This window comes from Protopterus annectens, chromosome 1.part1 (genome assembly GCF_019279795.1).
Source record: "Protopterus annectens isolate FY-2018-M chromosome 1.part1, PAN1.0, whole genome shotgun sequence".
In the NCBI taxonomy this organism is placed as follows: Eukaryota; Metazoa; Chordata; order Ceratodontiformes; family Protopteridae; genus Protopterus; species Protopterus annectens.
This window is the reverse complement of record NC_056726.1, coordinates 1,542,684,006-1,542,706,849: the sequence shown is the minus strand read 5'-3', so window position 1 is coordinate 1,542,706,849 and position 22,844 is coordinate 1,542,684,006. Positions and strand designations below refer to the sequence as shown.

At 39.2% G+C, this 22,844-nt stretch overlaps 1 long non-coding RNA gene across 1 annotated transcript in view; it reads left to right on the top strand.

Moving 5' to 3' along the window:
* Positions 1-22,562, top strand: part of LOC122813833 — a 116,312-nt gene extending 93,750 nt beyond the window's left edge. Inside the window, exon 2 of the long non-coding RNA XR_006366736.1 lies at positions 21,627-22,562. This is a non-coding gene — a long non-coding RNA (uncharacterized LOC122813833). The remainder of the gene's footprint in view (positions 1-21,626) is intronic.
* Positions 22,563-22,844: the final 282 nt, after the last annotated feature.

The window sequence follows — 22,844 nt, the reverse complement described above, 5'->3', positions numbered from 1 at the left end:
ACATTACAGCATACTGAAAACTCAAACCATTTAAATGAAGTGAAGCATTACTGCAAAAAAACACATTACTCAGTTGTAACAGTAAATAAATTTTAAAGGAATAAAAAATACACTACTCATTAAACAGACACTTGTTTATTTAAAAAGTAAAAAAATTCATAAACCAACCATGACTATTTAGAAAGAAAACTTAAAAAAATCTACATACCACATACAAGCCAAGTATAAAATTAAGACTTTTTATTGTCAATTTAAGCTAAAGCAAAGAAAAAACACAAAACTACATACTGTACCCTAGTACTACATACTGCACACTAGCAAATTAAAGCTAAAGCAAAGAAAAACACAAAATTACAAACTGCACCCTAGTACTTTATACTGCACACTAGTACACTAAATCACTTTTTTTTAAGTGTATTTTGAATTTGATTTTATGGCTTGAAGAACGGTTCGATTTGAAACAATATTTGAGTAAAAGTCACAACATTTCATCCGATAATTTACAGTCATCATTAGTTCAGCTTTTAACAAGTCCACACTACATCGGTTTTGCACATCTGTCCATTTACCTTTCACCTAAGAAAAAACTCTTTCTGCAAATGCATTTGAGGTCGGTACAGATAAAACCCTATCAATTATTGGATATAGTGCAGTCAGTTCAGGCCCTTCTTTGAAAAGCTTCAGCCACTTCTCTCCTGGGGTCAAGCTTGTGTTACATAACTGTTCAAGAAAGGGCCTAATTGCCAAGTAGTCCTTAAAAAGATAGTCTTCATCTACATCCTGCAAACTCAGGGCAGTGGTCACATTAAGTAAGTCACTGAAAGCAAAGGGCTCATTTAGAGATAATTTAGACAGTGTAAACAAGTAGTTGGTTTCAGTATAATCAAACCACTGTTCCAGGTACTTTACTGCTGTCTCCAAGAACACAGTGAAGTCTCTTTTCAGTCTGTTAGCAGAAGGGCTGGCTAATGTGCTCATAAGTACCTTAAGTTTCCCTCCAAAGAAAGCACCTTCAGCTCTTGCCTGCAGTTTTTGCTTCAGAGAGACCATTACACAAAAAGTTTCCATGGCAGTAAGTGCTGATTTTTCTAATGTACTTATATGTTCATTAAAATCAACAAGAACAGCACAGAGAAAGTGCAAATAGTACTGGCGCAGCATAGGCAATTAATTCTCACCATGCTCATTAGCTGAAAAGTACTGCCATATCTGCCGGGGGGGGTCTCCTCTTCTCTCTAGGAGAGGAAATAAGACTGGAGCACTGGGAGATTTTTCACTACTCTTTCAATGGCAGGCAGTAGTGACAGCCACCTTGTTGGCACATATCTTAACAGACTCTCAAATTCCATGCCACAAAACTCAAAGAAGTCTTTCAAGTCTCTGGTCCATGTGGTAGAACCCGAGAAGTGGCTGAAAAGTTTCATTACAAATACTTCCACGTTGTACGGTAGTTGTGCTGCAGCTTTTTTGGCTGCATTGTGAATGACAGTTAGCCTTTTGGAGTGATAGGCACTTTTCTTTTAATCTGGTATACACACCAGATTTCTTCCCATAGTTCACATTGGCATTATCAGCCACATAAGCTGAAATGATGTTCCAGGGCAAGGAGTTCCTTTCCATAATGTTGGAAATTTGCTGTGAAATAGCCTGTGCAGATTCATCAGTGTCTTCATAGAAGTTCAAAAGGCCATTCGCCACCCCTTCTTCTTTAGAAAAATACCTCACAAGTGGAAATAATTTTATGTTCCCCTTGTTGGAAGCATCTGATGAAACTACAAATGAAGAGCCTGGTTTTTGAAGGTCATGTAGGAGGCATTCCAATGAGTGTGGTCCCAAAACATTTTCAACTATGGCTTCTGCCTTGGTTCTTCCACAAGATAGTTTCTTTGCAGTGTCTGAGTCACTGTACAACTGACTGGCCAACTTTACTGCACAGTCCAAGCTGTTATAGGGAATATTGTGCTTAACAGCATCATTACCTCCATAGAAATAGCATGCACCCTAGGCATGTTACGAATAATATAATGAAAAATTAGTTAACTAGGATCTCTAAAAGATGCACGCAAGCAGAAGATTTACAGCAAGAAATGACAGATTTGAAAGAGCGTTTACAATCACGTGGTTATTCTCAACAAGAAACAGAAAAATGCTTTCGTCACCTTTCAAAGAAGTCAGATGCCAGAAGATAATCAAGAACCAAGAACTGCACAACAGGAGTCTCAGCCTTTGAGGCTGATGTTAACCTTTAGTACTGATAACAAGCAAGTTAAAGATATCGTCTCTAAGTTTTGGCCAATACTTACTCAAGATCCAAACCTTTGTACTATAGTAGGAGCAAAACCACGGTTTGGCTATAAGAATAAAAAGAACATTAAGAGACTTTTTTGCACAAAGGATGGATTTATAAAATCAGAGCCTGTTGGACGTAAAGGAACTTTTAAATGTGACAATTGTACTGCTTGTGGCTTTATAGACAGTAGTAATACTTATATACATCCAATTACCAGTCGTGAATATATTCAATTGTAAAGTAACCTGTACCACTAAAAATGTGGTTTACTTGGCAACCTGTAAAAATTGCACTTCATTCTATGTTGGAAAAACCAACCAAGTATTTAAAAGAAGGATTCTATGACATTTGCATGACATACATAAAGGAGATGTACATAACGCCTTAGCGGTACATGTTGCTAAGTTTCCAAACCACAGCTTTGTTTTTAAGGCTATTGATAAAATTCATGAAGGGATAAAACAAGGTGACATGACAACTAAAACTGAAGTAAGTGAAATGAAATGGATAATAAATTTATGAGCAGATTGCCCTCCGGGACTGAATGCTGTTATTCCCTTAAAACCAATCCTGAAAACTAGAAGACCTACTATTATGTGAATATGAAGGTGTGTACCTCAGTGAATGAAATCATTGGTCACTACTGTTCTTGTTTCAAAAAGGGTGTTGTCTGTTTTCTCTATGATCATTGGCTAAGCCTCTTAATAAATAAAGAAATGGAGTCCCTATCTGATACGATCTGAAGGTTTTTACCGAAAACGCTTATCGTGGTATTTTGGGACTTTTAAATCTTTTTTGTCATATCTATACTGTGGAAGATTTTATACATTTGATAACTGACACTGAGAACTCTGTTTGCTGCTTAGAAAACTCTACCGGTTAAGGTGTTGTAGTGCCTTACGCTCTGGAAACGCTAATCAATGTGGAGCCTCTAAACTACGAAAAACTCAAGGCTTTGTGTTATATCTTTTTGAAAAGCATTAATTTTTCCAGGACTGTTTAGTACTGATGGTTTATCCATCCAGGTATCTGCAGTGCTACATGCTCTGTTAGCGTTATTGTGCTATTTGGGACTTTCAAGCTTTTTGTCCCATTTATACTGTGGAAATTTTTCATTTGACATATTGGCGTTGAGAACTCTGTTTGCTGTTTAGAAGACTCTACTAGTTAAAGTGCTTGTTGTGCCTTACACTCTGAAAGCATTAACCAATGCAGAATTATTCAAACTCCGAAAAGCGTAAGGCTTTGTGTTATATCTTTTTGAAGAGCGCTCATCTAATCTAGGAAGGATTACCAGTTAAGGTGTTCAAAGTGCTTCACGCTTTGATAGCGCTTGACTAATGCGGAGCCATTTAAACTTTGAAAAGCTTTTTAGCTTCGTGTTACATCTTTCTGAGGAGAAGTTATATAGTTTAGGATTTTACAGTGTCATATGCCTTGCACTTTGTACACCAAGTGTTCTTCAATACGTGACTTTTTAAACTTTCAAGCAAATGTTTTATTTTTTGGATTTTGACAAGAAGTTATTGTGGCATCAAAGTTTCCTTTAGTAACTTGCTAATTTATTTGGAGAACCAATTTGGACCGAAAGGTTTGTGTGCTATACTTTGAAAGACACTTTGAAAAACACAATAGGACCATAAGGTATGTATATTGCCTTGTGTTTGTGGATTACTTTTAAAGAATATATAAAGTTTTTTGAAGAAAAGCTTGAGTTGTTTGAATACTGATTTCAGCTGTGGAGTTGCGGCTTGACTTTTGACTCTAATTTGGCTTATTTACTAGCCGCTACATTAATAGTGGGTCATACATTTACCTTGTATTGTAACAGCAGGGAACACCTCAGAGGATTCTGCTGCAATGATCCTAAGTTCTGGTCCCTCAAGGTTTGCATTCCTTGCCCACTTTGTCATCAGGTGAGTGGATTTAGCTTGAAGAATAGAAGCCTTATGTTGTTCAGTTGCCTCATGTCATGCAACATCATTTTTTTCCACCGTGGGTCACTTCAAAATCTCTCTTGCAGTACCTGCAGAATGCTTTGACATCACTGCATCTCTCGATCCAGTAGAATTCTTTTTCCAAACATCCTGCCACTTGCACATTCTCTTGTTGCTGGCTGGCTGTGATGAAGCTGCTGATCTCATCATGCTTGAATCTGTACTTACCTGATATGCAACATAGTTACCAAAACTGTGTTAGTAGGTGCAGAAACATACTGCTGCCTGATATGCAACATAGTTACCAAAACTGTGTTAGTGGGTGCAGTAACATACTGCTGTCTGATATGCAACATAGTTACCAAAACTGTGTTAGTGGGTGCAGTAACATACTGCTGTCTGATATGCAACATAGTTACCAAAACTGTGTTAGTGGGTGCAGTAACATACTGCTCTCTGATATGCAACATGGTTACCAAAACTGTGATAGTGGGTGCAGTAACATACTGCTGCCTGATATGCAACATAGTTACCAAAACTGTGTTAGTGGGTGCAGTAACATACTGCTGTCTGATATGCAATATAGTTACCAAAACTGTGTTAGTGGGTGCAGCAACATACTGCTGCCTGATATGCAACATAGTTACCAAAACTGTGTTAGTGGGTGCAGTAACATACTGCTGCCTGATATGCAACATAGTTACCAAAACTGTGTTAGTGGGAGCAGTAACATACTGCTGTCTGATATGCAACATAGTTACCAAATCTGTGTTAGTGGGTGCAGTAACATACTGCTGTCTGATATTTAACATAGTTACCAAATCTGTGTTAGTGGGTGCAGAAACATACTGCTGCCTGATACTCAACATACATACCAAAACTGTGTTAGTGGGTGCAGTAACATACTGCTGCCTGATATGCAACATAGTTACCAAAACTGTGTTAGTGGATGCAGTAACATACTGCTGCCTGATATGCAACATAGTTAGCAAAACTGTGTTAGTGGGTGCAGTAACATACTGCTGCCAGATATGCAACATAGTTACCAAAACTGTGTTAGTGGGTGCAGTAACATACTGCTGCCTGATATGCAAAATAGTTACCAAAACTGTGTTAGTTGGTGCAGTAACATACTGCTGTCTGATATGCAACATAGTTACCAAAACTGTGTTAGTGGGTGCAGTAACATACTGCTGTCTGATATGCAACATAGTTACCAAAACTGTGTTAGTGGGTGAGGAAACATACTGCTGTCTGATATGCAACATAGTTACCAAAACTGTGTTAGTGGGTGCAGTAACATACTGCTGTCTGATATGCAACATAGTTACCAAAACTGTGTTAGTGGGTGCACTAACATACTGTTGCCTGATATGCAACATAGTTACCAAAACTGTGTTAGTGGGTGCAGTAACATACTGCTCCCTGATATGCAAAATAGTTACCAAAACTGTGTTAGAGGGTGCAGTAACATACTGCTGTCTGATATGCAACATAGTTACCAAAACTGTGTTAGTGGGTGCAGCAACATACTGCTGTCTGATATGCAACATAATTACCAAAACTGTGTTAGTGGGTGCAGTAACATACTGCTGCCTTATATGCAACATAGTTACCAAAACTGTGTTAGTGGGTGCAGTAACATACTGCTGTCTGATATGCAACATAGTTACCAAAACTGTGTTAGTGGGTGCAGTAACATACTGCTGTCTGATATGCAACATAGTTACCAAAACTGTGTTAGTGGGTGCAGTAACATACTGCTGTCTGATATGCAACATAGTTACCAAAACTGTGCTAGTGGGTGTAGTAACATATTGCTGTCTGATATGCAACATAGTTACCAAAACTGTGTTAGTGGGTGCAGTGACATACTGCTGCTTGATATGCAACATACTTACCAAAACTGTGTTTGTACGTGTAGTAACATATTGCTGCCTGATATGCAACATTGTTACCAAAACTGTGTTAGTGGGTGCAGTAACATACTGCTGCCTGATATGCAACATAGTTACCAAAACTGTGTTAATGGGTGCAGTAACATACTGCTGTCTAATATGCAGCATAGTTACCAAAACTGTGTTAGTGGGTGCACTAGCATACTGTTGCCTGATATGCAACATAGTTACCAAAACTGTGTTAGTGGGTGCAGTAACATACTGCTCCCTGATATGCAACATAGTTACCAAAACTGTGTTAGAGGGTGCAGTAACATACTGTTGTCTGATATGCAACATAGTTACCAAAACTGTGTTAGAGGGTGCAGTAACATACTGCTGCCTGATATGCAACATAGTTACCAAAACTGTGTTAGTAGGTGCAGTAACATACTGCTGCCTGATATGCAACATAGTTACCATAACTGTGTTAGTGGGAGCAGTAACATACTGCTGTCTGATATGCAACATAGTTACCAAAACTGTGTTAGTGGGTGCAGTAACATACTGCTGTCTGATATGCAACATAGTTACCAAAACTGTGTTAGTGGATGCAGTAACATACTGCTGCCTGATATGCAACATAGTTACCAAAACTGTGTTAGTGGGTGCAGTAACATACAGCTGCCTGATATGCAACATAGTTACCAAAACTGTGTTAGTGGGTGCAGTAACATACTGCTGCCTGATATGCAACATAGTTATCAAAACTGTGTTAGTGGGTGCAGTAACATACTGCTGCCTGATATGCAACATAGTTACCAAAACTGTGTTAGTGGGTGCAGTAACATACTGCTGCCTGATATGCAACATAGTTACCAAAACTGTGTTAGTGGGTGCAGTAACATACTGCTGCCTGATATGCAACATAGTTACCAAAACTGTGTAAGTGGGTGCAGTAACATACTGCTGCCTGATAAGCAACATAGTTGGCAAAACTGTGTTAGTGGGTGCAGTAACATACTGCTGCCTGATATGCAACATAGTTAACAAAACTGTATTAGTGGGTGCAGTTACATACTGCTGCCTGATATGCAACAAAGTTACCAAAACTGTGTTAGTAAGGTGCAGTAACAGACTGCTGCCTGATATGCAACATAGTTACCAAAACTGTGTTAGTGGGTGCAGTAACATACTGCTGCCTGATATGCAACATAGTTACCAAAACTGTAGGGTACAATAACATACAGTTGCTTGATATGCAACATAGTTACCAAAACTGTAGGGTGCAGTAACATACTGCTGCCTGATAAGCAACATAGTTATCAAAACTGTGTTAGTGGGTGCAGTAACATACTGCTACCTGTTATGCAACATAGTTATCAAAACTGTGTTAGTAGGTGCAGTAACATACTGCAGCCTGATATGCAACATAGTTACCAAAACTGTGTTACTGGGTGCAGTAACATACTGCTGCCTGATACACAACATATTTACCAAAACTGTGTTAGTAGGGTGCAGTAACATACTGCTGCACAGCACAAATGAACTGGCTCAAAAAACACTGGCACATGAAAGAACTGGCTCGAAAAACATTGGCACACAAATGAACTGGCTCAAAAAACACTGGCACGCAAAAGAACTTGCATAAAAAACATTGTCACTTGAAAGAACTGGCTTGAAAAACATCGGCACTTGAAAGAGCTGGCTTGACAAACACTGTCATGCAAAAAAACTGGCTTGAAAAACAGTGGCACTCAAAAAAACTGGCTTGAAAAACAGTGGCACTCAAAAATTCCTTGAAAAATAGTGGCACTCAAAAAAACTGGCTTGAAAAACAGTGGCAGTCAAAAAAATGGCTTGAAAAACATTGGTATGTGAAAGAACTGAGGAATGGAGCAGAAAAGAGTTAACATTACAAGCAGCTTGAAAATGGTCCAATAGTAAATGAGGTAATGTAGGTGGCATTTTGCCATTGAAAACTAACATTATCACAGCTCGCCGAAAATGAAATGCATTATTTTTGCCACCGAACATGCCCCCCACCTCACCCCACCCCTCAAGATAAAAAAGGTAACCACATTTTCACTGAACCAAAACAACACTAAAATGAATGAGAATGCACAGCGGATACCATAGACCTGATTGAGCTTTTGACCACACCAGTTAAAAGAAATGTATGGCACTAATTTACACAGTGCAATAATCTATTAATGAACATGCCCAACAGCAGCACTGATCGTAATCGGATTATAATGAAAACAGTGCCTTGCAAGTTTATTGAAGACATCACTAAAATACAAAATACAAACATTGCTACTTATAAAAGCAAACTACCCTGTGACAATGACATGGTTTAGCACAATCTCATATACACTGCATTAACTTTTGAAGCTCCTCAAGCTCCTCAAGCTTAAGTGGAATACCAGTTCCTTCACGGAACCCTATACAGCACCTTCCCTAAGGACGTCTGCATCTCATCCACTGGACTATTTCCTAGTCCTCTCCGGTTGCGACCACCTGCCTAGCGGACTACCCTCCTTTTGAAGCTCCTCAAGCTTAAGTGGAATACCAGTTCCTTCACGGAACCCTATACAGCACCTTCCCTAAGGAGTGCTGCATCTCATCCACTGGACTATTTCCTAGTCCTCTCCAGTTGCGACCACCTGCCCAGTGGACTACCCTCCTTTTGAAGCTCCTCAAGCTTAAGTGGAATACCAGTTCCTTCACGGAACCCTATACAGCACCGTCCCTAAGGACTGCTGCATGTATGTACTTCCTATTGCTCCTGTCTACTTAATGAGTTTTATTGAGCCACTTGTTGGTGGTATATTGTCCTAGGATAAGGCTATGCCTCGAGTCCACCAGCAGCGTGCCAGAGTCCTAACTATCTTATTTTTCTCCTGCCCACCTTTTTAACCTGTGCCCGTTTTTCTAGTACCCTTACAAACTAGGGTAGTAATTCCTAACCAAGGCCACTAGATTGCAGTGTAGGACTTTCTTCATTCCCTATTCGGAATTCCCTCACATAGAGAAACATTCTAGCTAGGTTCTTGTAATTATTCCCTTGTAGTGTTATTGTTCCCTCCTGAGGCTTTCTCCTTAACCCTGCTCTCCCAATCCCACTAAAATTAAGGAACATTTTTTTCCTACTCAGTTCTCTCATCATACAACTAGTTTAGGCTACATTACCTGATTAGCCCCTCCCGCCCTCCCCACTTTGACCCCCGTATTTCTAGTTATTCTTTATCTCTCCAATACTTTAACTCTGTCTGCACCCTCTTAATTCCCTATAAGTCTCTCTTCTCTGTTCTACCTATATACATTTATTTTATTTATTTATTTATTTATTTGCAGTTGGTTTACCAGGATAGTCCATTGGGCCAAAAAGAACCCGTTTTCAATGGAGTCCTGGGGAGAAAAGCTCCAGTACAGTCAAAATTAGGTACATACACAAGATTGCTAAATATTTATACAAAATGGTAGATAAAAGTCCTGGGGAGAGAAGCTCCAGCACACACAAAATTAGGTTCATACACAAGATTGCTAATATTTATACAAAAGTGGTAGATAAAACATTTAAGCTCAAAATTCAAGAACATTCAGAACAATACAAACAATGAGGATTAATGTGAAGTAATGAGCTTGGAAGTAATGTGAAATACATAACAGAGGAGTTTTGCAGAAGGAACATAAAAGTACCTTATAGAGTGGATACTGAGGGAACACAAGCTTTGTTAGGTAAAAGTTTGGTATCGTAAGCATAATGGTGGTAAGGATGTCATATATTTATGAGGGGTGGGAGCAAGAGCAATCCCATTGGGAACTTAGATGTGTGTGAAGATACTTTTTGAACATGTAGTGGTTAGAGGTGGTATGAATGGATGGTGGGAGTGAGTTCCAGAGACGGGAAAGGTTACAGGATAGTAAGTGTTTACCTGGGGGATAAGATGGTTTATGAATTTCCAGTAGGTTTTGATTGTTGGACCTTAAGACTCTATTTGGTAGGTGCATTTTAAAGGCAGAAGACAGGGAGGGACAAAGAGAGGGGTTGAGAATGAGCTTATGAGCTAAAGTCAGCTGTATATAGATGAGATGATTAGATAGTTCGAGCCAATTTAGTTTTTGGAGAGAGAAACAGTGGTGGGAGGAGGATCTGTGGCTATTTGCGAATTTGGCAATTTTGTTATAGCAGGAGGAAAGCTGTTTTTTTAGTGAGATCTGAAGATTAGTCAATAATGGAGCCCCATAGAGAAGAGAGGGGATGAGAAAGGTGGAGGCGAGAGTGATTTTGGAGGAGCTAGTAAGATACTGATTCTGACGGTAAAGCATACCTAGTTTTTGATGAGTTTTTTTAATATTAAGTTGTAGATGAGAGTTGAAATTAAGCCGGTTGTCGATTTGAACACCTAGTAGCTTAGCTTCAGATACCAATTCCAAGGGTGAGTTGTTTTGGCTGGTAATAGAGAAAGAGTTTATGTCAAAGGAAGTGGATTTGGAGGGGGTAAATACCATTATTTTTGTTTTGGAGGCATTGAGAGCTAAGTGATTTGTTTTCATCCAATCTTCAGTAATTGAGAAAGCTTCCTGAGTGAGTTTTTGGAGTGAAGAGGAAGAGGTGGCAGAGCAGATAATGGTAGAATCATCTGCGTATTGGATGATATTAGCAAATGGAATAGATTTGTAGAAATCATTTATGAATATATTAAAGAGGAGGGGACCAAGAATAGATCCTTGGGGAACTCCAGTGGGGGTACTAAGGAAAGAGGAAGTGGCCTTCTTCCATATTACAGCTTGGTATCTGTTAGATAAATAACTAGAGAACCAATTTATGGAGGAGGGAGAGAGGTTAAGTTGTGACAGTTTGGATAAGAGTAGGCTGTGTGAGATAGTGTCGAAGGCTTTGGAGAGGTCAAGTAATAGGGTAGAGACAATGTGGCTGCGATCATGCTCTGTTAACAATCTCAAGAAAGGACAGGAGGGCTGTCATGGTACTATGATTTGGCCTGAATCCGTGTTGTGTAGGGGTTCAAAGGTTGTTATCTAAGAGATGTGGAAGGAGTTGAAGCTGGATGCACTTTTCCAGAATTTTAGATATGGGGACAGGATAGCAATAGGGCGGAAGTTATTGATGTTGCAATTGTTACCTCCTTTATGGAGGGATGATAAAGCTTGCTTCCACAATAGAGGCACTGTGCATTCATGGATGGAGCGGTTAATTAGAATGCTAATGGGATAGGCAATTGCTTCATGGCTATACTTAGGAAGTAAGAGGATATTGTCCGGAGCATTGGTGCATGGCTTCAGTTTCTGAAGAAGTTTTTATGGTGGAAGTGGGTATAGGTTTAAATGAGAATAGAGAGGAGTGGAGAGAGGATTTGAGGAAAATGTGGGCTAAGAGGGGTTTGAGTAGTGGATGAGGTGGAAGATAGACAGTGAGATGATGAGAATGAGGAGACAGAGGTAGTAAGGAGGGTTGTTTGTGGAGAGGGTGGGGATGAATTAGATGATGAGGAGGGCATGTGAAGGAGGATGTGAGTTTGCTAATAGAGTCAATGAAAAAGGAGTTGAACTGTGTAGCTAGATCTAAGTCTGCTATTTGGGTCTGGGGTTGGGTGTGTGGCTTGCTGGGGTTAAGGAGGGTAGAGATCCCTTCCAGAATCTTTGAGGTTAGTTTTGTTGTTGTTTTGGAGTGTGAAGAAATATTTTGTCTATCAGAGATTATAAGCTTTTTACTTTATTACGAGGATTTTATGCATAATGTGTTGTTCTGGGGTTTTATTTCTAAGATAGAGTCCCCAAGCTTTATCTCTAAGGCGCATGCTTGATAGTGTGGTCTTGGTTAACCAGGGGGCAGAATTTGTTTTTATTCTTTTTGTTCTTAGTGGGGCTTGGGAATCAAGTATTTCTAAGAAAGTGGAGTTGAAGTGAGTAACTGCATCTTCTAGGGGTAGTGTCTTTAGGTTATTCCAGTTAATTGCTTTCAGAGAATATATGAAGGTTGATGGGTTAAAGTTTTTTGTCATTGGTAGTGATGTAGTTATGGAGGTATGCAGAGATACAGGGGAGTCGGCGGGTGAAAATAGGCAAGTGATCATCAAGGGGGTTGGGAAGAGTACCACTGTCTGAGAAATAGTGGGGATGTGACACTAGAATCCAGTCAAGGATGGTGCCACAAGAGGGGTTTTTTGATGGGTGTGTTATTGTGTTGATTAGTTGGGAGAAGTTATATAGGTTGATATTAAGAGGGTTGGTCGAAGACTGGATGGAGGCCCAGTCGATGTTTACATCTCCTAAGATTATGGTTTCATTACTGATATTGTTTGAGAGCCATGAGAGGATGTTTTCAAGTGTGGAAATGTTGTCACCTGGGGGAATGTAGAGGGATGCTAGACAGATGTGTTTGTGCTTATTAACTTGTAGGAGGCTGAGGAGTACTTCAGCGTTGTTGAACTTTGGAGTAGGTTTGTTATAGGGGGTAACTAGCAGGGAAGAAGAATATAGGAGAGCAACTCCACCGCCTTTTTTCTGGGTCCTGTCTTTTCTAATGATAGAATAGCTGGGTGGAGTTATTTCAGAGTCTTTTATAGAGGGTTTTAACCATGTTTCTGAGATAGAGAGTATGTCAGGTTTGTTATATGTGAGCCATGCATGGAGGGTAGGGACTTTATTGACAATACTTTGTGAGTTTAGAGAAGTAAATAATATAGGCCTGTGTGAGGAAGGAGAGGTGGAGGGGCCAGGGTTTGGATGGATGTCACCAGATAGAAGGCAGTTAATGAGATGAAAGATTGGGTTAGGAAGGTAATTGAGTAGAGTAGGATAACAATTTGGATCTGTTGTGATGGTCAAGGGGTGTTTAGTTACTATGGGGATAGGGTTATTCTGTGAGGAGAAAACCTTGAATGAGAAGGTTAAAAGTTGTGTTATTGGGTATAGATGGGGAGAAATAGGAGAGTGTAAAGGTGAGAGAGGGGAGTTCAGGTGGTAGGATAGCTTACCTGACCCTGGTAGTGATCCCAAACAAACGGACTGTCTTTTTTCTTCTGGCTCACCTTCTCCTTTGTTCTACCTGCTCCGTTTGCCCTGCGGGCTCACTCCGCTCCCCTACCCTACCCCCAATTCCCAACCACCCCCAGGGGTCCTACACTTATAGCTCAATAGCCCTACCCCCTACTCCATCCACCTATAACTATACCCTTATAATTAAGGCATTTTTGCAATTCCGCCCACTCTTTAATATTCCTATCTGTTCCTCCTCTAAATAACTCCCTCTTTTAAATCAAATACTCACCATTAACTACCCACCATTATACCTATCTACTCACTGTCTCTTTGTATTCACCTTCACTCACTATGTATAACCCACACATTTCTAAAAATAACATCCTACTCTCCTCCTTCCTACTCCTAAACACTCTTCTCATTGCTTACTCCCTTAGCTTCTATGAAAACACAAACTTATCTGAATCTCAACTAGCACTAAAACAAACTACTTTACACTCTCACTACATCTCACAACCACACATCAATATAACTTCATCATCTTCCTACCTCATGCCTCATTACCATAGATCAACTCATATCAACATTTTTCTTAACAAGAAACCTTTTTCAATTTCTTCCAAACTTTCCAAATACCTACATAGTCAGCAGTAGCTATTATTCCTGTATGGCAACATTCATCCCAATCCAGGCCCAAATAATCACCACCCTACCATCCCCATAGTAAACCAAGCTAATTATATAATTCCTACCCCCAATCAGAACTCTCTCCATATAGCCCACCTAAATATTCGCAGCCTAAACAATAAAACAACACAAATGCATGCCCTTCTTGACCTATATTCCATCGATATCCTATGTCTAACTGAAACCTGGCTAAAAGCAGATACCAAGGATAATGACATACTACCTCCAGGATATAACATCATTAGACTTGACCGACACACCAAAAAGGGCGGAGGTGTAGCTATACTTTACAAAACTGAACTACTGGTTACCTTACTAGATACAAAACCACCCTTACAAAACAATAGTGATATCTTAATCACCAAACTACAAATTAATACTTATAAATCCATTTATATCATTTGTTGTTATATACCCCCAGGTAACAATATTAATACCCTTGAAAACATACTGTACTGGCTCTCAAACTCCTTCCCTCAGGAAACTATACTTCTAGGTGACTTTAATATCGATTGGAATTCTTGCATCTCCCAAAACCCCACCTCTCACATAAACCTCTATGGCTTTATCCAAACCATTACAGTCCCCACTCGAATAAACAAAACCAGCTCCAAACAAAGTACCCTGGACTGGATTTTAGTTAATAGCAACCCTATGATTTATACTACAGGCACACTACCTAATAATATCAGTGACCATTTAACCACTTTTATCACCAGACAAAACAACCCTATCTCCAATAATACTCAAGTTAGAACTACCAGGAACAAAAGCAATTTCAACCAAACTAACTTCCAATTAGAACTCTAAGCTTGTAATTGGTCTCCCCTAAAATACTTACCTCTCGACGAAGCAATCTCATACTTTAACAACAAATTCCTTCAAATCCTCAACCTCCATGCCCCTACTAGATTAATTAAAACCAAAGCAAAGCCTGCTTCTTGGCTAACAAGAGAAACCAAACAAGAAATGTTACATAGAAATAGAACCTGGGCCAAAGGGCATAGTACTAAAAACCCATCAGACCACCAAACCTTTAAACAACTGAGGAATGCAACAAAGAAACTTATATTCCTTGATAAAAAAAAATATTATTGGAATTTCCAACATACCCAACACCAACCCCCCCAGAAATTCTGGTCAAGTATCAATAAACTACTACATCCGGGTAACTCTAAAACACCCACTCCTTCTAACCTCACTCAGAACACGCCTAACCAAATTGCTGATACTTTCAACAAATTTTTCTCAGACACTGTCACCTCTCTTGCTTCAACTTTATCTCCACAGTCCACGCAAGCACCTTATTCCCTCAACAAAAATCCCCCCTCTTTCAAACTGCAACCAGTTTCAACAGATCTTATCTTTACTCTTCTTACAAAACACAAACCATGTACTCCCCCCAGCTGACCTTCTCCCAGCTGAATACCTACAAATTGCAGCCAAAGTAATTGCCCTTCCTTTCTCCATATTAATTAATCGAACCATAACTGAAGGCTTTATTCCAACCCTCTGGAAAGTTTCTCATATCATTCCTCTACATAAGGGCGGTAACTCTTTCGAGCTCTCCAACTTCCGTCCCATAGCCTTACTTTCTCCATTAGCTAAAATCTTGGAAAGATGTATACATCATCAACTACTTGACCATCTTCTCCAAAACAATCTTCTAGCAGACTGCCAACACGGTTTCAGACCCTATCACAGCACTACTACAGCACTCTTGTCTTTCACAGACCATATTAATAAAAATCGGAACAACAACCTGCTGTCCTCAGCGCTATTCTTAGACCTCTCTAAGGCCTTTGATATGGTCAACCATTCCCTCTTACTAAACATTCTCAAATCATTTGCCTTGGACACTCAAGCTATCCAGTGGTTTAATTCCTACTTAGAAAATAGACAACAAGCAGTTCTTTGGGATAATCACATTTCATCTCTTCTTCCCATCACAATAGGAGTGCCACAAGGCTCAATACTAGGACCTCTCCTCTTTTCTATTTTTATTAACAATCTAAATATGTCCCTTCCTCAATCCATATGTATACAATATGCTGATGACTCAACACTGATATGTTCAGCATCCTCCCCAATTAAGCTTCAGACCACTACACAACAAGTCTTCATAGCAGCGGAAAACTGGTTCTTTCAGCATTGCCTCTTACTGAATCCCAAAAAGACTAAATTATTACTTTTTACACCATCACAGAAATCTTCGACCTTTACCTTCGATATAATTTCTAACAATGGCACAACAATATCCCCTGACTCTACTACCAAACTTTTAGGTGTCACAATAGACCATAATCTCAACTTCGATGCCCATATTAACTTAACCATCAAGTCAGTCAATAGAAAACTTGGATCTCTCTACAGACTCAAACCCTTCCTTACTACCTCAGCCAGAAGGACTATAGCACAAACGCACCTACTCTCTACCCTTCTTTATGCCTCACCTATTTTTACAAACTTATCAAAATCTAATTTCAATAAACTAGCAATATCATATAATAATATTACAAGATTTGCCACAGGAGCCTCTTTTCGAACCCATCATTGTTCAAATCTTAAACAACTAGGCTGGCTAGAATTACAAAATCAAATACGACTACAGCAACTTACCATCACCCACAAAATCTTCTATCAACCTTCTAATACCACAGTACTTAGTACCCTTATTTCTCCTTATGAAAATCTATCTTCCTTGCACTCCGCCACAAAGCTACTAGCGGCACCCTATAAATCCAACAACAAAGCTGGGGACTGTTTGTTCTCCAACTGTATTGGACCTTTCTGGAACAAGCTTCCAAGTGAACTCACTGCTATTACTTCTTTACCCACTTTCAAGAAGCACCTAAAAACTTTGCTTAACTCTCAATGGCTCTGTCCTTGTACAAACCCTGACTAAACTTTTATTCCCTCTACCTTTTTTTCACCCCCTCAAACCTTTTCTAGGTTTTTTTAGTATTTTTGTTTGTACCTTCAAGAGGCAGCTAAAAACTGCGCTTAATTCCCAACATCTCTGTCCTGTACAAACCCTGACTAAACTTTCTATTCCCTCAACCTCTTTTCACCCTTAAAAAAAAAAAAATTTTCTTGCATTTTTATTTCAAGTATTGCAAAGTATTTTTCTTGGTAATGCTTATGAACCATTTTTTTGTAACACCTTCCTTTTGTATAATATTTCTGATATGAATGTATAACAACTCTTGATTATATAAATCCATCTTTTTGTGGAGCTTTTCTCCCCAGGCCTCTACTGAAAATGGACATATATCCAGCTAGCCTAGCCCGGTCAACAAATGTAAAATAAAAAATAAATAAAAACTTCTGAGCATGCATCCACAAAAAAATAAATAAATAAATAACAGGAAAAAAGTCAGCAAACATTTTACCTTTTAAAAATACTTCTTGAAAGAGAAGTAAAATAAATTACAATATACAGCAGGCTCCATGGACTCCTTTTACCTCAAAACATAGCAATTAAGAGTAATTTATCCAGCACAGCGATGCAATAAACAGGCCCAAGTAAAAGCAGCACACCCATATTCACATTACAAGCAAAGCAGGACATTTTAACCTTATTAAAAATGCATAAAAAATTAAATGCACACATTTACAAGTATAAATGAAAACAATCTTGAAACAGCTTCAGCAAGTTGGCAACATGTACCTACTACAATAATAAATGCACTACATTAACTGTTAACATTCCTCCTCAAAAGGTAGACTTGTACCACATACACATTGACTTGCAAGAACTAACATAAAGAATTACCCAAACAGTATATCCTAACTTCCTGAAAACAGCATTAAATTGCATACATTTCCACACAAAAAAGTGCAAACTATGCTCGAACATTTTCTATCTGCAAACAGAAAATACCCAGAAAAAGCTACGACAATGGAAATACATCACACTAAATTTATAGGTTTATAGGTTCATAGGTAGGTACTAGGCTGTCTGCCCGAGGGCATTTATAAGCCTAGCCAGAGTGTGTCGGCTTTCGCCACCTCATTGATTAATTAACTGATCCTCTGTCAAGCAAAGCCAATGAAGTGATCCCAGGGGTGTATTTTCTGTTACCCATCCACTCATCAAGGTTTTTCTTGAAGAGTGTTAGTGAGGGGCTTTGCCTGATGTAATTTGGGATTTTGTTCCAAAGCATGCGGAGTCTCTGTGACAGGAATCTATCCCTCCAGCATGTTCTAGTTATTGTTGTGGTGAGGTTTAGCTCACTAGAACGCATGGCTCACAGTGACTTGGATTTCTTTAGGTGGAGCATTTCCATCAATTCTGAGTTGGACATGACTTTGTAAGTCAGGCAGAGATCACCTCTGAGTAAGCAATATGCCACTGAGTACAGCCGGTGTTTTTTCAGTCAAGCTGCATAGGACATATGTTTGAGGCCAGTAATACTCTTGGTGAGGTACTTTTGTGGTCTTTCCAGCTGCTGGAAGTGCCTTGTGAGGTACATCCCAAAAGGGGCATTGTACTCTATGATGGGTCTAATGAGTGATGAGTAAAGGGGCACTATAACCTCTTTATTTCTTGATGCGAACCCTTTAGTAATTAGATGGGCCACATAGAAGGATTTCCTAACTACTTTGGCAATATGATTGTCAAAGGAGAGATTAGTATCTACCTGGCTCCCCATATCTCTTATTACCTCTTCTGTATTAAAGGGGCTGCCACCTATGTGGTAATTTGTGGGTGTTTTGTTTTTCTCAAATGGGATGACTATGCATTTTCTGGCATTTAGCTTGAGGCCATGACTTTGACACCAGGTGTCCATCTCAGTAAGGCCCTTTTGGAGGATGTATATGTCAGCCGGAGAGTCAATTATGGCTCCCTTTCACTGCCCCCCCACCAGAAATAAACAAAACTTCCATATTCAGCCTTTTAAAAGTAATGCTTCCAAATCATACTCCCAAGAACAATAACAATTACATATACATACAGGTTGTATAACTTTAAAAACTACAACTCAAAAATCTCAAAACAAACCACTGCACAGATTTAAATACTGCGTACTGCACCCCCATCTACCTCTAAACATTAAAAACTTAAATCAACCACAATATATTCCCATTTTAAACTACTACTCAAAAATCTCAAAATAACCACTGCACAGATTGAAATACTGCATACTACATCCCCATCTACCTTTAAACATTAAAAACTTAAATAAAGCACAATATTCCCATTTTAAATAACTAAAGCCACAAAATATTATGTTATGTACTTACCACTATCACAGTTTTTGCTGGGCTAGCTTGCTTTCTTCCTGCTGGAATGGCTAGTTTGATGACTGGCTTTGTCTGCTCAAGTGTCTGGGCTGGCTGGCTAGCAGGCTCCCTTGCTGGCTGGCAGGCTCCCTTGCAGGCTGGCTAGCAGGCTCCCTTGCAGGCTGGCTAGCAGGCTCCTTTGCAGTCTGGCTTCTTTGCTAGCTGGCTGGCTTCTTTGCTGGCTGGCTGGCTTCTTTGCTGGCTGGTTGGCTGGCTGGCTTCTTAGCTACTAGGATTGGAAGTTTCAGACTTTAAGCATTTCCTTCACAGCTGTAGAGCACTAAGACAAAACTGCTCTACAGCTGCGACCTTTATTGGGCTCTTTGAGGTGAATCCCCACTCCCTCCAATCCCTGCAACCAATTGCTGCTCGAATTACACCACCCGGACCTAGCAAGGAATCTCTCTAACTGCAGGTCTGGGTTGGTGACATAGCCACATTGCTGTGGAAAAAACGGACGTATTTTCTGCTTTTCCACGGCAACGGCAATTCAAGAGTGCAAAAAGTGGAAAAACGGGACTTTTAAAGTCCCACTGTCTGCGAATGTGGGAAACGGGATGAGAAGGCTGAACCTGTTTGTGTCCTGCTGACAATGGGGCGGATGGCAACCGTAAATATAACATAACACTATTTACAAATTGGAAGCCTTCATTTTTAGTTCACTGGAAATGGAAATACTGTCATTAATCCCTGGCAAGTGTGTGGCATCTAATCTAAGTTGCCACAACATTTCAAAATGCAATACTTTGTTCTTCCAGTCCCCTGTGTAGGCATCTGGTTGCACTTGCTCCAAAATAAACAACTTAAATCTTTTAAAGCCTACACAGGATAGAGAATGCCTGGCAAGAGCACTCTTGCTGTCAGCCTTTTGTATACTACAAACATGCTGATAAATCCTTTTGTTGAAGGCATTGTTGGTTTTGCCCACACACACAGAACACTTGACATTGAGTACAGACTGCAATGCATACCACCATTTCAGAGTAGCTTGCCCTCTTTTGCAAATTTCATAATGATATCCATTAAGGGGCCAGTACAGTTGTTCTCAATGTAGCAACACTGGGGCCATCTTCCACATTTCAAAGTCACCAAAAACCTGGACACAAAATTAAAACAAGGTCACTCCATTAAAGGTGGTGGCTTAGTAATTATGGGGTACCTGGATTATAAGGGACAAATGTGCAATTTCTTAGGAGACACCCAATCTTATAGTGTTGTTTCCCTAAATGAAATATCCACTGCATACAGAAGTATTAAGGTTGTTCTTCATGAACTGTTATTATTTGACAGCATTTCACATCAATTGTATGGGTTCCTTTCTGTGGTCAATCAAGTGGTTCCAAAAATTGTCTAAAAAAGGTTTCTCCGTCATTCCTTCTAGGTCAGCTAACATCACAACTGTCTTGGTTAACTTCAAGCTATATGTCCGCAAGTTAAACTTTTAATATATTTTACATGGCATTCTGCATTTGTCCAAAAAAAATTTTACCAACCAAAAGAAGCACTTATTATTCAACCCTTCACAATACATTGCAAGTCTTTCATGACCTCTGCAAAGATGAGCTCAGGAAGAGGCTTGTGCCTAAACATAAGTTCAATAATCTCATTGTAGCAGATAAGTCTGCCTTAAAGGATCTATAAGAAAACAAGAATCTACAGGTTATGAAGGCAAACAAGGGTGGGATGATAGTGCTTATGGATACATGTGATTATAACCGAGCCATTTTTCGTTTACTTAGTGACCAAAGTTGTTACACAGAGGAGAGCACTGACAGAATTCAGAAATTTTTTTTGGAGATAAATAGCATGCTCTTTGACCTTCTGAGTCAAGGCAATATTGATCATGACATCTCTGAGTTTTGGCAAGTTGAATTTACAAAAATGGCTAAAAATTTTTGGTATCTCTAAAGTACGCAAAGATTTGCATAACCCTCCTTTCAACAGATTTTCTCTACAGGGTATTATAAGACTGAAACTATTTCTATCTTCCTTGACCATCTTTTAAACCCTTTGGTGTAGGCTTCTGAGTTTTACCTTCATGATTCAAGGCATTTATTGGAAGTTTTGAGTGAATAACCTAAGTTTGAGAAGGGATGGTTTTTGCATCTATAGATGCAGGATCACTCCACACTTGCATTGAACAGGAAACTGGCATCAACTTTGTAAGAAGAAACCTCAGCAGGTTCACATATTTCAATAATTGTCTGATAAACACTGTGCGCACAATGCTGGAGATCATCTTGGTCAAACAATCTTTTTGTCTTTTTAGGAAGGTATTTCAAACAGATCACTGGTGTGGTAATGGGTGCAGGGGTGGCATCTATTTTTACCAATTTGGTCATGAGCTGGTAGGCACAGGCAGACTTGAAAACTCACCACTGGTTTATTAAGCTAGTGTTCTACAAGAGGTATATAGATGATGTGATTTTTGTTTGGAATGGTACCCCTGAAGCATTTGACCAGTTCTTCTTTATTGTCAATGAGAATACCTCCTTCCTCAAGTTCTTTCTATTAACAATGTCCATGTTTTTTTTTTCTTTGCAGGATCTTCCACAAACACACTTTTGTGAACCAGTACCTTCTCAGAGACCGGCAGCATCCTTATCATATGAAGAGGGGAGTCATTAATGGACAATATATACGGCTGAATAAGTTGACATTGACAATCAAATCTTCCTAGAAGAGATGGCCATTTTGAAGTTCTTTTTCCAGCAGAGAAGCTATCAGTATGATAGGCTAAATAAAATTGAACTTGAAGTTCTGTTGCTCAGAAATGGCCATGCTAGACCTATCTTGCACCACATCTCTCCGGTTTCTTCTCTGGCTGTTTGTGACACACCTACTTTCCAACAGAACAATGTGATTTGTTACCGAGGAGCCTTCCCTCCTTCCTATTATTACTTACATGCCCCAAATCAGAGAAGTGCTTAGGGGCAATTGGAAGATTATTTTGGGTAATACTGAGTTGGCTAACATTTTGCGCGATCATCCACTTTTCACTTAAAATATCAAGTTAATTCTTGAACATCCAACTGTTGATCCTCCATCTTCACTTACAACTCCTGGCACTTATAAAGATTGGAAGTGCAAGGAATGCCACTACATAAGCAACAGCAATGCATCTCATGCATTCATTCCTTCTTTAGACCTAGATGTATGAGTGAAAAGGAGATATGACTGTGACTCTAGGTGTGTGGTCTGTTTGGTAACATGTGCATCATGTCCAAGGTTTTACACTGGCAGGACCATCAGAAGACTATCAAAGAGAATCTATAAACTAACTCTCTCCTTCACAAAAAAAATGATACTAATGCTTTAGCTAAGCACTCCTTGACATGTTTAGACCTTAAAAAGTTTTCTTTTTTTTGTATTAGACTCAGTTAACTATGACAATTTCTCTGGGAACTTTAAAGTCCTTTTAGAATGCCTTGAATAATTTTGGCAGATTTAATGGAGAGACAATAAAACACCTGGATTCAATGAATCTGTCAACATCAAGTTTTTTCTATTACCTCAGAAGCTTTACCTATTTTTAATTATTCACCACATGAACTATGTGTTAATTGAACTGTATGCATAGTTACTTTGTTGCAAGCTACAACACTGTTTCTTTAAGAAAACACCTTCTGCTAATTGGAATTTTATTGGTTGCTCATCAGTCATGTGATTTTTGGCACCATTTTAAAACAGCTTAGTGTATTTCATGTTTTAGATTCTTAGGAAGTTCTTTGTGTTTGTATTAATTAAAGAATGAAAAGCACT